At 39.0% G+C, this 19,845-nt stretch overlaps 1 protein-coding gene across 4 annotated transcripts in view; it reads right to left on the bottom strand.

Annotated features, from left to right (window-relative positions):
* Nucleotides 1-19,845, bottom strand: part of Il15 (interleukin 15) — a 68,206-nt gene that overhangs the window by 33,306 nt on the left and 15,055 nt on the right. Inside the window, exon 2 of one of the 4 annotated variants that reach the window (XM_055609031.1) lies at nt 11,801-11,922. The exons of the other annotated variants lie outside the window; for them this stretch is intronic. The gene's annotated coding sequence lies outside the window, so the exon portion shown is untranslated. The remainder of the gene's footprint in view (nt 1-11,800; nt 11,923-19,845) is intronic. 4 annotated transcript variants of the gene reach the window in all.

The following is a 19,845-nucleotide window of genomic DNA, read 5'->3' as shown; positions in this document are numbered from 1 at the left end:
AAGACTGGTGGAACAACCCTTGTATTGGTTTCTCCTTTTTTGGTGGCACTAGATCAGTTTTGCTCACATAAAGACTTGTGATCTCTAGTTAATTATCTGTGTGTATTTTATCACTGAGGCTATAATAAACATGTGTTTATATGTTTATTATATAGACATGTTAAATGGTTTTAATAAGAACTAATGAAACTACATATGCAACAAATCTAGCACAGGTTTGGGGGCAATAGTTATCTTTATTTAAAAGTTATTTTTCTTTTATTTTTGAGATTATATTACAATATATCATTTATCCTTTCCCTGTCCCCAACCCTTTCACATACTACTCCTTGCTCTCTTTCAAATTCATATCCTCTTTTTTCATTAGCTGCCATTGCATGTATATATGTGAATGTGTGAGTGTGTGTACACATATTCATTCTGAAAGAACACAGGAGATTTCACACTGCTATATATGTATTCCTACATATAGCCTACTCAGTCTATACAATGTTACTTGTATGTATGCTTTCAGGGCTGACCACCTGCATTGGGAACTTGAAAAGCAGCTGAAGAGAGTTTGTACTGAAGCAGCAGCAGCAGCAGTAGCAGCAAGATGGCCCAAAGGAAGTTGAAGCTTGCATGTGAGAGTGAATTAGCCACACAGCCTGAGAGACAGATGGGCTCAGGGGAGAACCAATGCATTTGCTCAAAACACCCTCCCTCTGTAAACAATGGTGTGTATATGTTCTAGGTACATGTGGCATTAATGCAGAAGCAACCATTAAACACATTAAAAAAACTACAAAGTGAAGATCCTTTCCCAGTCTGTACGCTGAGGTTTTGTTCTGACAAGTGTCTTTTGCTTTACAGAAGCTTTTCAGTTTTATGAGATCCCATTTATTAATTGTTGATCTTAGAGCCTGTGCTGTTGGTGTTCTGTCCAGGAAGTTGTCTCCTGTGCCAATGAGTTCTAGGCTCTTCCCCACTTTTTCTTCTAACCGATTTAGAGTATCTGGTTTTATGTTGAGGTCTTTGATCCACTTGGACTTTAGTTTTGTGCAGGGTGATAAATATGGATCTATTTGCATTTTTCTGCTTGTAGACATCCAATTGGACCAAACAAGGAGGAATTAGTATGACGTGGAAAGGATAGGAGCTCCACAAGGACCAAATATGTCTGGGCACAGAGGTCTTTTCTGAGACTGATACTCCACCAAGGACCATGTATGGATATAACCTAGAACCTCTGCTCAGATGCAGCCCGTGGTAGCTCAGTAACCAATTGGTTTTCCATAGTAAGGGGAACAGGGACTATTTCTGACAGGAACTCAATGGCAGGCTTTTTGACCTCCTCACCCCCAACCCCAAGGGAGGAGCAGTCCTGCTAGGCCACAGACGAGGACTTTGCAGCCAGTCCTGAAGATACCTGATGAAACAGGGTCAGATGAAAGGGGAGGAGGTCCTCTCCAATCAGTGGACTTGGAAAGGGGTAGGGAGGAGATGAGGGAGGGAAGGAGGATGGGGTTGGGAGGGAATGAGAGAGCGGGATACAGTGTTAATAAAATGTAACTAATAATAAAAAAAACCTGCAAAGTGGTGTAGACACAATTATATAATGTGTATTAATAAAGAGAAACTGTTCACTCCACAATCTTTCAGTGCTCAATTTCTGGTAAGGTGAGTTTTACTAACTGTGACAACAGACAAAGCTTAATGTCTCATAATAAAAATGTTAGCAATCCTAGATTACAGAATATTGAAATAACCTATTGTACCAGAAAATTAAAATTAGGAGATTATATAAAATCATTACCAGATGATGCTAATGATGAAGACCATTTTGACATATCCATATCTGAGTAAATATCCATCATATCCAGATCTTAGTAAACCCCAGAGTGTTCTAACAATGTATTCCGTGCATTTGAAAAATAAAGTGAAAAATAAACACCCTCACATTATCAGGCACTCTTAAAGAATTTAACAAATGGGCCAAATCAGATCAGTGTTTGATTCAATTCCACCCTTCCTTCTTCCAACAGAAAAAAAAAAAAAAAAAAAAAAGAGTCCTCAAAAGCAGAAGAACATCTTGTTTCATTTCTCCTTCTGGATAAAATGCACCCTTCAAAACAAGGTAGGAGTGACTTAAACCACAGGTGGACAGACAAATGTTATCTTCACAATGCGCCACTGCAGATGTTCTGGGCAGGCTTGCTCCCATTCTTCTTTCACTGTACATTGTCCCATAGGCAAGCTCACCATCACCTCAGAAGATGATAATACATACAGTATGGTAGTTTTAAGAATCTTCAACATGCCAAGCGTCATGCCAGGTGTGTTGAGGACGATGGGCCCGTCACATGCCTGGGACATCTGTGGGGCACATAAGATGATAGCCTACATTTGGCCAGTGACAGTAAGTGTGCAGGAGGCTTGTGTGAGGTTGTAACACAGAATGACTAAGTGCAGATCTGAGATTTAAATTCCATGCAGCTCAGCGTTTTGAGAACTAAATACATATAGGTTCTGGAAATACACTCACCACTATTTAGAAGGATAAAGTGCAATGGTCATGACTTTTACAATTATGTAATTGAAAAAGCTCCACGAACACCTGAGACGCCACAAAGACTAAAGCATCAATGTCTATGACTTGTTGGGTAAAATGTTGATGATAAATAGAAACTACTTAACCAAAAATTACTCCTGCTTTATTACATGCTATTCCACATTCCAGCTCCATGTAGGAGAAATATCTAACTCCCAGTAGCCATTAAATTATACAGTTCCTAGGCGTGATCATAGTAATGAACAGATTGGTAGCACATAAGAAGAAAACAAGAGTAGATTAAAAAAGAGACGCAGTTAAATAATTTCAAGGGTGGACTTAATCCTTGAATGGAAGTACTACACATTACAAAAATAACTTTTTCCCAGATTATTTCCTAAGAAAGGAAACTGAAAGTCAAGTTGGCATACAAAAGCAGATTAAGGAAGTGAAATTGACACTGTGTTCCTGAGTTTATCTAGAAAATAATCCGCTAGTATGGATGCTATTTAAATAGTAAAAGAATAAAGAGGAAGCAGACTGATTGGAACTCAAAATCAACTAGTTGGTGTAAAGAATGTGGTTCATCATCACTGAAATGATCCTGTCTATGAAACTTTCTAAATCTGAATATGAAGCATCAGGTTAGAGGGATAACTTAGCAGAGTCCATGAAACCAAAACCATTAATCCTCTCTTTCAGAGAAAGTTTAGAGTCTCAACTCCTAACTTTGACAAACTGCAAATTTTTCTTTTGCGTTGTTTTCAAGACAGGGTTTCTCTGTGTAGCCTTGGATTCACTTTGTAGACCAGGCTTGCCTTGAACTCACAGATCTGCCTGCTTCTGCCTCTCTGAGTGCTAGAATTACGGCATGCAACATCACACCTAGCTCAAACTGTAGATTTTTCTAAAACAAAGCTATCCCGAGAAAATGTATCTGATTTCTGGCTAGTGACATAAAGTTGATATGTTTAACTCAAAAAAGGAAGAATGGCAGATTTGACAACATAAACGTCAATAAGTTCTATAAATCAATACATATTAAAATTATAAAACTAATTGTCTTTATAAAGTAAAACAAATATATAAAAATATAGCTCCTTAATATATGAAGTGATTCCATTGTGTAAAAATACCACAATTTCTGTATCCATTCCTCCGTTGATGGACATCTGGGTTGTTTCCAAGTTCTGGCTATTACAAATAAAGCTGCTACGAACATGGTTGAACAAATGTCCTTGTTGTGTACTTGAGCAAATTTTGGGTATATACCTAGGAGTGGTATAGCTGCGTCTTGAGGTAGCACTACTCCTAGTTGTCTGAGAAAGCGCCAGATTGACTTCCAGAGTGGTTGAACCAGTTTACATTCCCACCAGCAATGGAGGAGGGTTCCCTTTTCTCCACAACCTCTCCAGCATGTGCTATCACTTGAGTTTTTCATCTTGGTCATTCTGATGGGTGTAAGGTGAAATCTCAGGGTCGTTTTGATTTGCATTTCCCTAATGGCTAATGAGGTTGAGCATTTCTCAGCAATCAAAAAGGAGGAAATCATGAAATTTGCAGGCAAGTGGTGGGATCTAGAAAAGATCATTCTGAGTGAAGTATCCCAGAAGGAGAAAGACAAACTTGGTATATACTCGCTTATATAGACCTACAAGACATGATAAACATAATGAAATCTACACACCTAAAGAAGATAATCAAGAAAGTGGACACAGGCGAAGGTGATTAATCCTCATTTAGAAAGACAAATGGGATGTGCATTGAACTTATGACAGGAGTCTACCACAAAAGGCATCTGAAAGACTCTACCTAGCAGTGTTTCAAAGCAGACACTAAGACTCATAACCAAACCCTCGGGAGAGTGCAGGGAATCATATGAAAGAAGGGAAGTTAGTATGATATGGAAAGGATAGGAGCTCTACAAGGACCAAATATATCTGGGCACAGGGTCTTTTCTGAGACTGACACTCAACCAAGGACCATCTATGGATATAACCTAGAACTTCTGCTCAGATGTGGCCTGTGGTAGCTCAGTAACCAAGTAGTTTTCCAAAGTAAGGGGAACACAGACTATTTCTAACAGGATCTCAAGGGCAGGCTGTTTGACCCCCCCCCCCAGGGGAGGAGCAGTCTGTTAGGCCACAGAGGAGGACTTTGCAGCCAGCCCTTGAAGATACCTGATAAAACAGGGTCAGATGAAAGGGGAGAAGGTCCTCCCCTATCAGGGGACTTGGAAAGGGGCAGGGAGGAGACCAGGGAGGGAGTGTGGGGTTGGGGAGGGAATGAGGGAGCGGGATACAGCTGGGACACAGAGTTAACAAAATGTAACTAAAAAGAAAAAAATATATATATATATATATATATATGAAGTGATAATAAAAATTAAAATAATAATAAAAATTAAGAATACAAATATTTCTAATTATGAAGAAAATGATCATGAAAAAACAAACAGTAAATGAATACACTATGAAACTCAATCTCTACAAATTTCAAAAGTGATGTAATTTTTACAGTTTTCAAAGTTGTCAAAAACTAAAGCTTTGTGAGGCAACAGAATGGCTCAACGGGTAAAGGGACTTTACCCAAGACCAATTGCTCAAGTTCCATGCTGGGAACAGACACAGTGAAAAAGGAGAAATGATTCTTAAAAACTGTTCCCTGTTCTCCACTTGTGTACCCAACTACAACAAATAAACAAATGCAATTTTTAAAATTGCAAATCTGCATTCTACATCAGCTTTCTATGAAGGCAACATATGGAAGTGACTGAAGAAGCAGGCGAGGGCTGATGACTCTCACTTCTAGATCTTTCACATAAGAAGTAAAAGCAGGAAGAACAGGGTCCATGGCCAGCCTCCCTAAACAGGAAGCATATCTGAGCTTTTTACCTCTGCACTGCATGAGGTAAAAGGTGGACAAAGGAAACAAGAAACACACTATGAAATGATACTCATAAACCTGTCCTCCAAATCCTGCCAGTCAACTGCACTCTGCTCCACCCTAGATCTACAGGCAGCTCTTCCATCCTCAAAAATCTCCCTGTAGAATGCAAGCAAGTTTAGAACACAGGCTTTCAATCCCTCATTTCCTTGATAAATATTAAATAACATGTAGCACTTTGGTTACTTGCGAGCCTGAATACCTCTTAATGAGCTGAAAGGCCATTTATATTTCTTTTTATGCAAAATATTTAATCATGTTCTTTTCCCACACTCAGTGGCCTTGTACCCATCCTTCCCTACTCACATCCCCACATTTTTTTTTATTTTTATAATTTATTCATTTTATATCTGATTGTAGCATGCTCCCTCATTTCCTTCCAGTCCCACCCTCTGTCCCTCTTCTCCCCATACCTTTCCCCTGGACCACAAAAAGGGGGACCCCTCCTCCCCTACCATCTGACTCAAGCCTATCAAGTCTGATCAGGACTGCCTTGATCCTCTTCCTCTGTGGCCTGGCAAGGCTGCCCCACCAGGGATAAGTGATCAAAGAGCAGGTAACCAAGTCCATGTCTAAGATAACCAGTCCCCACCTTACTAGGAGACACACATTGAGACTGAACTGCTTATGAGCTATATCTGAGCAGGGGGTCTATGTCTTCTCCATGCATGGTTCTTAGCTGGTGCATCATTCTCTGCAGGTCCCCCTGGGCCCAGATTTGTTGGCTTTGCTGATGTCCTTCTGGAGCTCCTGTCCCCTCTGAGCCCTTCCTTCTCTCCACTGTTCCATAAGACTCCCTGTGCTCTGCCCCAAATTTGGATCTGAGTCTCAGCATCTGCTTCCTCCCCCTGCTGGGTGGAGTCTTTAAGAGGACCTCTAGAATAGAGACAATCTCCATTCAAGAAAAAATTTCTACCTATCCCCTCCACCCCTGGTTCATCATTTTCATTTTCAATTTCAATTTCTCCAGAGTGCTCTTTTTCCCAATCAAGGGGATTTTTTCAATGAGTCAGATATATGTTTGTTTTTTTGTTTAATTGATGCATGTTTTAGATGTTGGAAATGAGTAAGAGCTAAAAAATTCTAATGGGATACTTTTGGGGTTTCTAAGTAACAAGTCATTAAAATGCAACAGCTTTATTTGAGCCTGTTTTGTTTTGAATCCTACATCTTCCTCTCATCTGCTTTGTTAGTTAAACTGGCCCAGCATCACCAGGACACTTTAGATTTGAGCAGCACCACTACATCTGTCCAATTATCAGAGCTGCCTTTAGCATTTTATCACTATGTATGACATTATCTCTGGGCTAGAGCTGTGTACAAATGCACACAAATGCCATGTTTATAAAATGTCTATCTTCTATTTTGCTGAGTCACCATTATTGTGTGTGTATGTGGGTGTATATGTGGGCATGCAGGTGCACTTGCAATTGTGAGAGCCTGTACATGAAAGCCAGAGATCAACATCTAGTGTTGATGTCATGGTTGGCTATCTCTCTCTCTCTCTTTGAAATAAGATCTCTCTGAATCTGGAGTTCACTGATTCATCAAAGCTGAGTAGTTAATGAGGTCTGAAGATTCTCCTGCCTTTTCCCTCACCCCAATGATTGAATCACCAACGTAAGCCACTGAATCCAGCTTTAAATGGGTGATAGGTATCCAAACATAGATCCTCACAGATCCTCACATCTATGCATCAAGAACTTTACCTACTGAGCCTTCTTACCAGCCTTGAGTTATCATTACTTTTTTAAACATGTACAAAGACTATTAAATAATTTTCAACTGAGTTTTTTCCATCTATTGACATTTGCATATGATTTTGCTTTGTCTCCAAGGATATGATGAATTATTTTTAGACAATAAGCTTTGCTTTCTATGACAAATCTTATTTGACCATAATATATTGTTCTTTCAATGAACAACTAGGTTCTTTGTAATATATTAAGGTGTTTTGAGCTTATGTTCATAAATGAGTAAGCTAGGCTATCTACCACAATATTAACATGAGCCAGCATTAACTCAAACAGCCTCATCAGGAAGATGGAATGGCAGTACATGGCTTGAGAAGGTCGGTCCATCAGTAAAGACAACACAACAAAGGATGTTCTAACATTCACAGCTTTAGGGCAGAAAGGAGAAACAGACAAATGTCCCATCACCATGAACACTTCCTAAACATTTCTTTTAAAATTCAAGGTAACAAAGAGTAAAAGAAAATTTCAGCACATGTGTAGGTATAAGAACAATTCCTAAAGTTGGTCCAGCTGATTTGTTTGGTGCACTGCACTCAACAATTCCAAGGCCTCCTGGAACATTACAAAATCAAGCATGTGTTGGGTCATCAAGAAAGTCATTACAAAATTAAACTGACAGAAATTCTAGCTGTGAAAAAAGCAAAGAAAAATATATGAGAACTTTACAATTGCTTGAAAACGAAGCAACACAGGTTTAAATAATCTATGGAATGGTGTAAAAGTCCCAAGAGACATCAGGAGAACAATAAAGAACAACATGATGTCATCTTTAAACGTGGGAGTATTTATATAAGAAATGACTTTCCAGAAAAGGCAGAGACAGTGAACTGGGGAAATAAGAGGAACCTGGGAAGTTGGTTCAGGGAAGATCAGCAAAGCTGACCATTCCCAGGGCAGAGACCCAAGCTAACGAGTGGAGTCACTCACAGACAAAAGGGGGGGGGGTAGTTCTGGTAACTTCTTCCTTGCATTTTAAGGGAACCAATGCAGACAGGTGTCTGAATCTGCGTGTTTGGATGTATGCGGTAACGTTCCCTGGCAACTGGGCACCAGTTCTGTCAACTCCTGCTTTGTAATGAGAAGATACCTCCAAGAGAAGTGTCATTTCCTTCCCATGCCTTTATCTCTGTTTGTCGATGAACTCTGGGAGATCTGCTGCCCAGCAACACGTACACCCTTTTCGGTTTCTTCCAGCAAGTTTTCTGCCATGGCTTACCTCTCACTCAGCAGGACGTGTTGCAATAATCAAAACAGAAGGCCGTTCACGGGTATCAATGGATTTCTCCCAAGTCCCCATCCTCCTCTGCTATCCCACACAAGGAATGCTAGCCTCAGTCGCTTGGCCTACAAACGACACAGTTTGGATTTCACAGTATCTTTTGCATTCCTTGAGCTTTGCTACGGAATTATTTTGGGGTGTCCCCCAACCCCTACCACTAGGTCCAACCTCTTTTTTCTCTGTTTCTCTGTATGTATTCCAGGAAGGTAGTTACTTTCGGCATCAACTACTGCCATCTTCCTTATGGAACCGGAACAGTTCGCGGGATGTCAGCACTGTGAGGTGGCGATGTTAGGAAGACTCACAGAGATGATCAAAGTCCATTTTCACACATTTTCTAGTATACTTAGTAAGCACCTATAATACACTCGTAAGTTCATACATCTGTGATGGCTACTCTGGCTGTCAGCTTGGTTCAATTGTTAAGATGCCCAGAAAACTAGTAATCGCCCTTTGAGGGGTGTCCATGGTGGGGAATTTAGGAAAGACTGCTTCCTGGGTGAATGTGCAGGGGTGGGAGTGACCATGAGCAAAATTAAGTAAGAAGCTAGCTTTTGCGCATGCTCTCCCTTCCTAGACAAGTTCATTTATTGTTGCTGTTACCTGTGGACAGAAGACTCCAGGTTCTTTAATTATTGACCACAGACTTATACCAGTGGCTTTGCAGGGAGACCCAGGCCTCTGGTCTTAGACTGGGGCTGCCCTTGGCCTTTCTACCATTCTGAGGCATCCAGCTTTTAAGTCTGGGCAGATTCAGCTTGCGATCGTGCAAGCAGACACTGCGGGACTTTTCAGGTCTCTGGGATTCTCTGATTCAGTTCAGTAAGTCATATGCTTTTGGTTCTGTTTCTGTGGAGAAGCCGGAGTAGTACAGCCAACTTCCAAAGAAATATTTCTAACAAAACGGTGAGAAATCTGCAGAGCCACACACAAAACAAAATGCATTCCACTGAGTATTTTCAATATCTACTCAAATGAAGGAAGTTAATTATGGAGTTTAATACATTTTAAATTGCATTATTATTTGCAGTAAGATAATATTTACTTCTGTAACACCATAAAAAATGCCATAATTTGGTGTTAAGCATACAAAGCCACAAAACAAACTGATACAAATATGTTTGTGTGTGTGTGTGTGTGTGTGTGTGTATTAGAGTTCTAACTCTAGAAAGAATCACGTAATAAATTACCTCTTAGTCATTACATAACTGGTAATATGTCTCCCATGCCACACTTCTCTGTAGGCTTCACACTTTTTTGTAGGCTTCACTTTTAGTACAGTGAACACACATTATTTTGATAATCAGAAAGATAATAAGAAACATAATTGAAAGCTTTAACCAAATAGAGTTTAACATGGGTATAATGGTCACCAGAGCCTATAGACTGTGGTCCTAGCTGAAATACAAATGGAGAAGGCTTAGAGTGAAAACACATACAAGAAAGACCATATTAGCATACCACAGAAACGAATTCTTCATTATACAAACATTTATTTTCAGAGTGTAAGAAGTAAAGAGTATGAATGATGCTAAGGTGAAAGACTGGCCCAGCACTGCATCCCCAGGCTTTTTACTGTAGGCCTCCGAAGCTTTTAGATTGTGTGCCCAAAAGAAAAGCTTCTTTGGTGGCAAAAATCCTGTTCAAGTTGTGCTTCCTTGGGTCCGTATTCCAGTTTGGAGCAAGGGTAACTAAACAACAAATTGTACTCAATTGTCTGCATTTTAGATGCAAATCAAAAGAGATTCCTGAAGTTCGTAATTCTACTCAGCCTAAATTTCCAGCCTTCCCTCACATCTACTGGAAAAGATATCTTTGACCACCATTGTATAGCCAGTTGAATGGGCTGTTCTCAAGCATTCAAACAAAATAAGCAAGAATGAAAGTATTTAGGGAATCCAGAATAATTAAAAAAAATAAATAAATTCACAAGGCACGTGACATTTTTCTTATGTCTTCAGGAGACTTATTTGTTATTAGGTTACCATGGGGCAGGGCGTGTCCTGTTTAAGTGTCTTACATCCTTTTGTGGCAGTTTGATTCAAATAAAATTTCTCCACCAGAGTCTATTAGCCCTATTGCTTATCACAATGGAATTAAAAACATGGTTATTTATTTTTATCAATATCTTGCAATGACAAGGTAATTCAGAGCTACAATGTTTTTGCTAAACATGCCCCAAGTTATGTAAGTTCAATATCCAGGATACTGCTCTGCCTCTTCCTTGAGTCCTTGTGGCAGCCGTCCCGGAAATGTGTTTGTCTAAAACACTAAGCACAAATTGGTTGTGAGTTCAAGATTTCCAGGAAATGGAGCTTCCTTTCAAGGAAGCCTGGAAAGTTACTGGGTGCATTTCTGTTTACTGATAATTAGTGCCCAATGCATATTCTTCACACTTTTTCTTTCAATTTTTATTATCTTTATAATTCCCAACAACAAAAATTACTGATCAAGACAGGAATCACCTTTCCTTTTTGGATTCTTGTAAAGACATTCACTTCTATAACCTCCATCACCTTTGGCACTGTCAATTGTGATCTGACCACACACTACAGAATTTTGTCTGAAGGTGACACAGAAATTACAACTGAGAAAAAATGAAAGATAGGTATTTACCAACAAGGCTCCAGAGCTTGGGTTTCTATTTCTTTGGCTTTGTTTTATTTAGCTCTTCATACTGAACTTGGTCAGACATTGTTTTCAAATAGTTTCCAGAAGTTGCAATTGTTCGTCAAACAACCAGACCTATGTTATTTTCTAATCTGCTTACATTAGAGTACTCACTGAAGAAAGGGGTCGTGGGATTGATTACTTTTGTATGTACCTGGAAGCACTGCATTCCTTTAGATCATCTAATAACCGAGCAGGAAGTGAGGTGCAGAATTTGTTCACCATGGATGTCAGAATAGAGACAACACTTCTCGCAGGACAAATCTTATTTGCCACCTGTTTCTGTAAATGAAGCTCTGCTGGGGCCAGTCACATTCACCAGTGATCAAGATTTTATCCATCCACATGACAGGAGAAGACTATTCTGGACAGAGAACTTTTGAACCAGATAGCCTAAAATACTTCTTATCTGACTCTGGGTGACAGAAAACGGCCACCTCTGCTATGCGGCATATTCTCTGTTCTCTCAGAGATTTCTAAACCCTGGCATTTCCTTTTCCACCAACATACTCATTTTCTTAAACCTCAAGCATAAACAACACCATCTTGCTCACCATGTCCTACTTGCTGTTTGTCACATTACTACACTGCATGATACAATTCCTAAATTTTGCTTACTTGACCTCTTGTAGGAAGGTTATCTGCTGACATGGGTGTCTGTGCTCTAACGGACCTCACCAGCATAGACCATAAAGAGACACTGCTTCAAACAGCCTGAGGGCCATGCACTGGAGCGGGTTCTGCAGGAACAAAAGGCAGGGCGTAAAGAGATAAAATAATATATGGAATGACCTAATTTATCTCTTCCTCAGAGTTATGGTTGACTATGAAACTGGTCATTCTGTTAAAGACTTCTGTGGTGAAAACGTGAAAATCTAGATCTGCATTGCTTTTTATAAATCTTCCCTAAAAGCCTTCAAAGTTTCCCATAAGATAATTGATGCCCATGTTGCCTGTACTCTAATAATAACTAAAAGAAAAAGAATGCCAAAAATAATTGTGGGATTTTTATACAATTAATAAAACTAAGCAAGATGATGAAAGTTAGTTGTTGTATGCACTTGTTCTAAGAGTTTCCACTTAAGTATTTAGAAATATTTATGCACATATATATAATTTATAAAGTGTATCTGCTTTTAAGGGGTTTGTTTACATTATTAGAGAATATTAAAATAGCCTACCTCCTATTTTGCTTTTGGAAAGTATACATTTAATGTTTTTTAAAAGAATAAAATAATTTCTATCTTAAAATAATTAAGAAACATTTTAGACACATTACAGAAGGACTAATGATATGAAGGATATCATATTTATAGCTTTAACATTATCTTAAGTAAGCTATTTTGGTCATTATTGAGGTAGTAAAAGTTTTTAATAAAAAAGAAAAAAAAAGAGGACTATGTCACCCAAAATTCTCAAGTGAGTTTCTAAGAAAGTTTAGATACTAGCTCTAAGACTAAGTTATAGATAAGAAAGCTCTCTTATTTAGCGTTTAACACCAGCAGCCTGTTCTAAGACCTCATATCTAGCTGACATATGGAAGACTACATACCAGGGAGGAGAAGACAAGGCAAAACCTATAGTCACCATTCAAGGACATCCCTACCAGAGGAGTCATGTCTCACAGATGCCAGCTATTCCCTCTCCTTCTGCTCCCCACCCCTCCTGTCGCTTCCTTTCTCCCTCCTCTCCTACCATCCTAAAAACATGGTAGGAGTAGGTCTGTAGTAGGATAAAATATCTTTCACCACAAAACAAATCAGCTAGCTTCTTGTTCCTAAAATTCCAAACTTTCAAAACTGTAAAAAACAAATTTTTGCTGTTGAAAATACCCACTGTCTAGGATTCTGTTACAGTACTCATAAATTATACCTCATTGCCATCAGCAGAATAATTGATGTGCCCCTAAACATGCCTGCAGAAAGGAATAAATAACAGAAAGAAATGAAGGTTTGCTTCCAGTGCTTCTCAAGCAAAACCGCGTGTATTCCTTTGATGTCCTACCATGGCTCCTATTGCTATTATAAAGACATGATCAAAAGCAACTTGGATTGGGTTTATTTCAGCCCTCTGTTTATAGTACACTGTGAAGAGAAGTTAGGGCAGGAACTTAAGGCAGGAACAGAAGCCATGGAGGAAAACTGCTCACTGTCCTATTTTCCATGGCTTGCTCAGCTGGCTTTTTGAAAACACCCAGACTACCTACCCACAGTGGCTAAGCTCTCCCACATCACATTAGTCAAGAAGACTCCCCTATGGGGAACCGTTGGAGTACTTTCTCAACACTGGCTCCTTGTTCCCAGATGATCCTGGCTTGTGTCAAGTTGACAATAAATAAATAAATAAATAAATAAATAAATAAATAAATAAATAAATAAGTAAATACATAAATAAATCTAACCAGTATGACATAATCAGATCTGATGATCTGCAAAACCAAGAGAAGGAGTTGAGAGTAAGACATTCACCCTGCTACCCACCGTAGGCCAGAATAGAAACATACAGTGTTCAGGAGAGCCCACACCTGCCCAAGAGAAGTAGCTCTAGCCATGGTCCCCCGACCCAGAAGTCTTTTCAGCTGAAAAGAGAAACAGCTACCTCTAGGAGATGGTCCACGAGAAATTGAGCCCTTTAGCCCTCTCCCATCTCCTCAATGTTCAGCTTGAAGCAGTTAGAACCAGAAGGAGGCAGGCAAGCATGCTATATAGACTGTACTGTTTCTTCTACTGATCTACAGGACTCTCTTGAAGTGGAGTGGGTCTAGATAATTAGTCACACAATTACTCCCTATGTAGAAATAAGAGAAAATAATAATAGAAAAAAATAGACAGCAAAGCCCCATGCATATCCTCACAAAAAAAAAAAAAAGGAAAACACTTTGTACCTTTTGAAGTTTAAAACTGCAATCTGAAATGCATCTATATATTCAAGCAGTAAGTGTAAGAAAATGATAGCAAACAGTTAAAAGTATTAGGAGAGGTTTAGACACTTTGGTTAAACATTTATCAACCAACTATAAATTATATCTATGTTATCTTATAGGAAGATAATTAGGCTATCTGGTGCTTGGTAAAGGAGACCATGGCCCTGTCACTTGGCACTCTGAAAACCTAACACGGTGTTTCATTTAAAGGAGATGAGAAACGTAAGTGAATACCATTGTTCCTAATACAGCGACGAAGTTAAGACCCTTTGTTTTTCAGTTAGAAAAACTCTAGAAATGGTGGACCATTATTACTGTCTTTGACCGTATTTTCTGTGCCTGGTTTTTCTGCTCCTAACCTAGTGACCACATTTTGGAAGTGCCTAGAGCTGTGCTGTCAGTCTGTGCATGGTAGTCCCCATGTGACCATCGGAGAGTAATTGGAGTAAAATGAAATGAAACTAGATATCAGCTTCCTCACTGGAGCCAACTGCAACCTCAATGCTGAAAAGTTGAGACAGATGCAGTTTTGAAAGCCAACTTAACCAACTAACTGGCAATACCACAGGGTGAGTTAATTCAAGATGTTCTCACCAGTAGGATCGGGAAGGGGTTAATGCCTACCTCACAGGATGATTGTGCAATTCAGCAACTCATTCATGTAAGCTGCCCAAAACAGATCTTGGCACACAGAGAAGGCTCAAAACTATTACTGTATTTATATTATGATTTTATTTTTATGTTGGATTATTTTAATGTTAATGGTGACTGATTAGTCCTGATGTAAACTGTTTATCAGATCTAAGAACAGGAACCAGTAGATTTGTCCCAGAGACAATAATGGTCTAATTGAGACAATACATCTCTAGATAGGATTTATACAAAGTGAATAAATTGTAATAATATATGTATATATAAATTCTCAAAAAGGCTACCAAAGATCATCAGGAGATGGGCAAAGCCCCAGCAGAACAAAGAATGAGGTTTTCAAAGGTGGAGAGTTTGAGAAGGTTTCAAATAACATAAGGAAAGCACTAGTGGAAGAATGAGAGAAGAATTTTAGAGGAATCATGCCGAGTTGCTGGTAAGAGGTGGATAAAAAGAAGCTCTATAGGTTTTGCTTCTAAAGAATATACATCTTCCTTCCATCCCATAGGCCAAGCCATGTTTATTTGTAGAACAGAGCACTGAAATAATCTAGTTAGGGTTGACTTTAATAGCGGTCACTCTCTGAGCTTTATTTCTCCTACATACTATCTTCACATGATAAAATTATTGTACTCATATGCCACTTGAATTTATAGAAGCAGATATGAAAAGCTGATTCTTGAACTCTGGAGATTTGCTGGTAGAGAAAAACTACTTCCCTCTAGTTCAAAGAGACGTGATAAACACAAAAGTTTCCCAGGTGGGCATTTAAATTTTAGTCTCTGCTTTTGATTCCTTGTGGTATTCAGACAAAATGATACATATAAAATTTATTCATCATTACAAAAAATCAGCAAACCGTCACTAATTGTTTAACTATTAAAGTGTATGCTGTGATTTATAGCCATCACGCTGATACCAGTCTCAGTGTGATCACTCAGCACTGCCACAGAAGACACACCTCATCTGTTTGTCTCGGGAAATATCACATGACAACTGTAAGGACACGTACTTGCTATCACCTGCTGGTAACATCCTGTCAGAAGAAGCGACAGCTTAATGACACAGCACAGCTCCTTCTGGCAAATCTCCAGAGTCAAATGTTTCCATTGCTTCCTGCAGAAGCATGGCAGCACAATTACCACAGTTCTCAGAAATAACACGATCAAGTAAAGCAGTCCAGGACAAAGTTATTCTTAAACACTAATGGACTTTTGCCCATAAAATCCCTTGGTGCCTATTCTATCTACACACAGTCTCACCAGCACTGGCTACCTTTCTTCTGTGCTCTAGTTATTCTGGCTGATGAGACCTCAGACACCACTCATTTTGTGCAATGTAGAGAATGGTTTGCACTATATATCTGAATCAACAAAGTAGCCACAGATTCCTGGAGTGGTCCCAGGCATTGTATGTCTACAGCACTGCTTGCTGAGCCCCTTTCTGATGAAAGAACAAAGCTTCTAGCACCAGGCCAGCAGCTCACTAAACTTCTAAGAACCAGCTTGTTTCTATTAACCAAGTTTACTTGCCAGTTGGCAAAACAAACTGCTAAGCTTCCTGTGCGATGAATTTTCCTCTCCCTGGCCTGGACAGCAGATAGTGTCCATACTGTCAGTTGTAATTGTTTTGTCTATAGGGGCTGTATGTAATTATCTGGGAAGAGCCAAGAGAGCCCTGGCCCCCATGACAGGTGACTTAGTTTATAATTATATCTTCTCTCCATTGGCCTCATTAACTACTCTTGTTCAAGTGGTTAGCAGTGGGCCAACTCTCTGGTAGATTAGCATGCGTCTAACTACTACTAAGGGTGGCCATTTTTACCTTATTAATTTAAAATTTTTTCTTTTCTCTGCTTTCTATCACTTCTCCTATCCTCTTCAGATTAGGTGGAAAGAAAATGGGTTTCTAGGACATCAGCAAATACTGCCTCACTCCTTGTGGAATTAGGTTTACTGCACTCTAAGATTTGACTGTTTTGTTGAGGGAGGAACTAAGGATCTAGCAGATAGACATAGATACCTTGATTCTTGCATCAGGACAATCTCTACATAAGGAAGGCTGCAATGCTACATGACTACATTACTGAAAGAAGCAGATTCTTCAACACACACAGGTTGGGTACAGAGACAACTGAAAAGGCTTTGCTAAAAACTCAGGACTTAAAGTGTCCTGAAGGCGAATTTGATTCAGGTGTGGTCACTTATGCAAGGGGTGTTTGAAGGCAGAGGTTGGGGGAAGAATTTGGATCTTGAAGGCTCTGGTTTCAGAAACGGATTATTCCATTGATACCAATATTTGAATAGATTGTGCTGAGGTGGTAGAGTTCTGGAAGCTGAGTCCTAATTGGGAGAAGTGAAGTTGAGGGAATGCCTTTGAAAGATCATCTGGCCTCTTCTTATTATATTATGCTCTCTGCCCTCTAGCTGCCATGATGTTAACAGCTCTGCTCTCCCTCTGCCTCTGTCCTGTAGTGCCTTGCTGTAGGATGGCAACCACAGGCTTCTACCTAAACTCTTAAGTCAAAAGTAAGTCCTTACTTTTTTCCCTCCAATGTTTTGTCATATTAATACTAACAATAAAAAGTATAGCATGGTCTTATAGAACACACATCCCATACAAAAGCATAACATATATCATCTCCATAGTTTTCTAGATGAGTAGCATTCAGTATGTCCCTAACATTTGCGGACAATAACTCATTTCTACAGATGGAAAATCTCTCTTGTCTATGGATTGTTATCTGAACAATATTGGAAAATTAAGCATCTTCTCATATTCTCATGCATGCTACCGCATTCCGACTAAATTACTAAAACAACAGTAATTCATACTGCACTGAAGCTGAATAATTCTTGATAAAATCTGGATCCTCACCAACTTTAACACAACTATGAAGCAAATGGAAAGTCAAGAAACATGAATGCATATCTTGGTTCTGTCTTCAAATAGTTTCATGACCTTAGACAATTTATCTTTGAAATAATGACAATATATTGGAGGTGATTCTAATTCAATGTCAAAGCACCATATATAAGGTTACAGTTGACTACCACAGCATATATTGCTGTTTTTTTTTCTTTCTTCAGATTATCAGATTTAACAGCCCCAGAGTTTGTTCTAATTATCTTAATTTTTCAGAAGAAAAAATACACAGAAATTAAAAGCATTGTCTAGGTTTACACAGGAAGATAAAGTTTAGGTTCAACAATGTGTTTTTGGGACCCCCCCATCCCCGGCAACATACACACATTAGCTATCCACTAGGAGTTGACTTGGCTACACCAGTTGCCCATACTAACTTCCATAACTAATTGCAAGACAGATACAACTTTTCCTAATTAAATAGGATTATGATGGTTGGTCTTGCACCTCCACATGGATTGGTTACATATAAAAGGATAGTTATTAAGAGATTTTGAGGGTTTTGTTTTGTTTTACAACTTAGAATTAAAGGTCCTCCATCATCACTACTATGAATCAAAATGCCACTACACTGCCGTGAATGCATCTATTATTTGCAAACAGAGGGCTTGAGGATCGGAACCAGCCACCATTCCATAGTAATTCTCCTTATTCTAACTCACTATAGCTCACTTATCACCCTTTTCATGGGCATTTTTGTTATGGCTGCTTTGCTCTCACTTTGCACTACCTGGCTCACCGTAAGCATCCTGTGTAAACTTGCTGTTAGCGTTGTCTTCAGCATTCTCTTTAAGGCTGAACCAATGTTCTACTTCTTATCATGACCCAGGAATATTTTTTCACATTTCTATAGTAAATTCAATATTCACTTAATAGTTCTCCAATTTTAAATGAGAACACTTTTTCTTACTTCCCTTGGAGCTTGATATTAGCTATTTTTTTTTTCACTACTGAAAATGTACTTATAGGTTTTCTTGTTCTAAGTCATCCAGTCAAACCTCAGGTAAACTGCAATCATTGTAGAGAATTGCTGTGTCCCTGCTGTGGGAGGTTGTATGATTTGTTTTACTAATGTTAGTACTAGCTAACGATAATTTACTATTGAAAATGAAATATTTTTACATCTCTCTAGTAAATATGCTGAATTCTCTAGTATGTTTTAGTAACTTGTTGTTTTACACAGCTTTCATCTATAAGTTATGTAACTTGATATTCTCTTTTTACATTTTTGTATTTGTTACTGGTTGTGCTAGTAGTGACTGCTAGAAAATAATAGTCTTCATAGGAAGAATGCAGAATCTAAAGTAAGACCCAAGTTCAAACCCCATTTTTACCACTTTCTAGAGAAGAGTACTGAGCAGGTCATTTGAGTCACAGCGCTTCACTGTGTGAAAACTAAATTAGCTTCATGAGTTGGGAGAGTTGATTTTGTTAAAGTCTTTAGCGCTTTAACAAAGGAGGAGGAAGTAATGTACAGAAATATTTACTAAATGGAGTTAAGAATGAAAGTTATGCAACCCTGTCTTGGAGGTTTATGGAACTCTTCCCCTGGGAAGCCTAAAGACCACTGGATCAGGCATGTGTTGGGAGCAAAAACCAAACACACGTCAGGAGAATGAGATGTTGGAAGAAATAGTATATTCCCAACAAGAGCAGCATGTCCTGATGACTGTGACAGAAAACCGTGTGTTTAAAGCAAGTCACTCTACACACAGGCACTCAACTCTAGATATACAGCTATTAACCACTCCACTAGGTAGTGCATTTATAGAGAGTTCCATGATCACTTCTGTCTACCTCCCGCATACCTTGGCAGAACCCACGCACAAAGAGCCAGATGTGAAAACAGGTATTACTGTTCAGCAGAACTGTCCAGCTGCTCATCTTCCAGAACTGAAATAAAATACTTGGCTTGGAAGACCTATTTTGTAAACAACAGTGACTGGGGTTAAGAAAGGTCAAAATTAATAAGGTAAGTACATTCATGCCAAGTCAAACAAGCCTTCAGCAAAACCATGTCTCAAGTTTCTTTGCAAGCAATCACTGGGACATTGATTTACAAGGGTAGCATCTAAAACTATAAATACAGATTTGTAAATCTGATCATTGGACTCACACTGTGAAGTGGCATAATACTAAGACGACATATTTAATCGTTTGCATTCTT

The sequence above is a fragment of the Psammomys obesus genome, unplaced genomic scaffold (genome assembly GCF_907164565.1).
Source record: "Psammomys obesus unplaced genomic scaffold, mPsaObe1.curated_primary_1811, whole genome shotgun sequence".
Lineage (NCBI taxonomy): Eukaryota > Metazoa > Chordata > Mammalia > Rodentia > Muridae > Psammomys > Psammomys obesus.
Note: the sequence above shows the minus strand (reverse complement) of the source record. Positions and strands in the feature narration are given on the sequence as shown.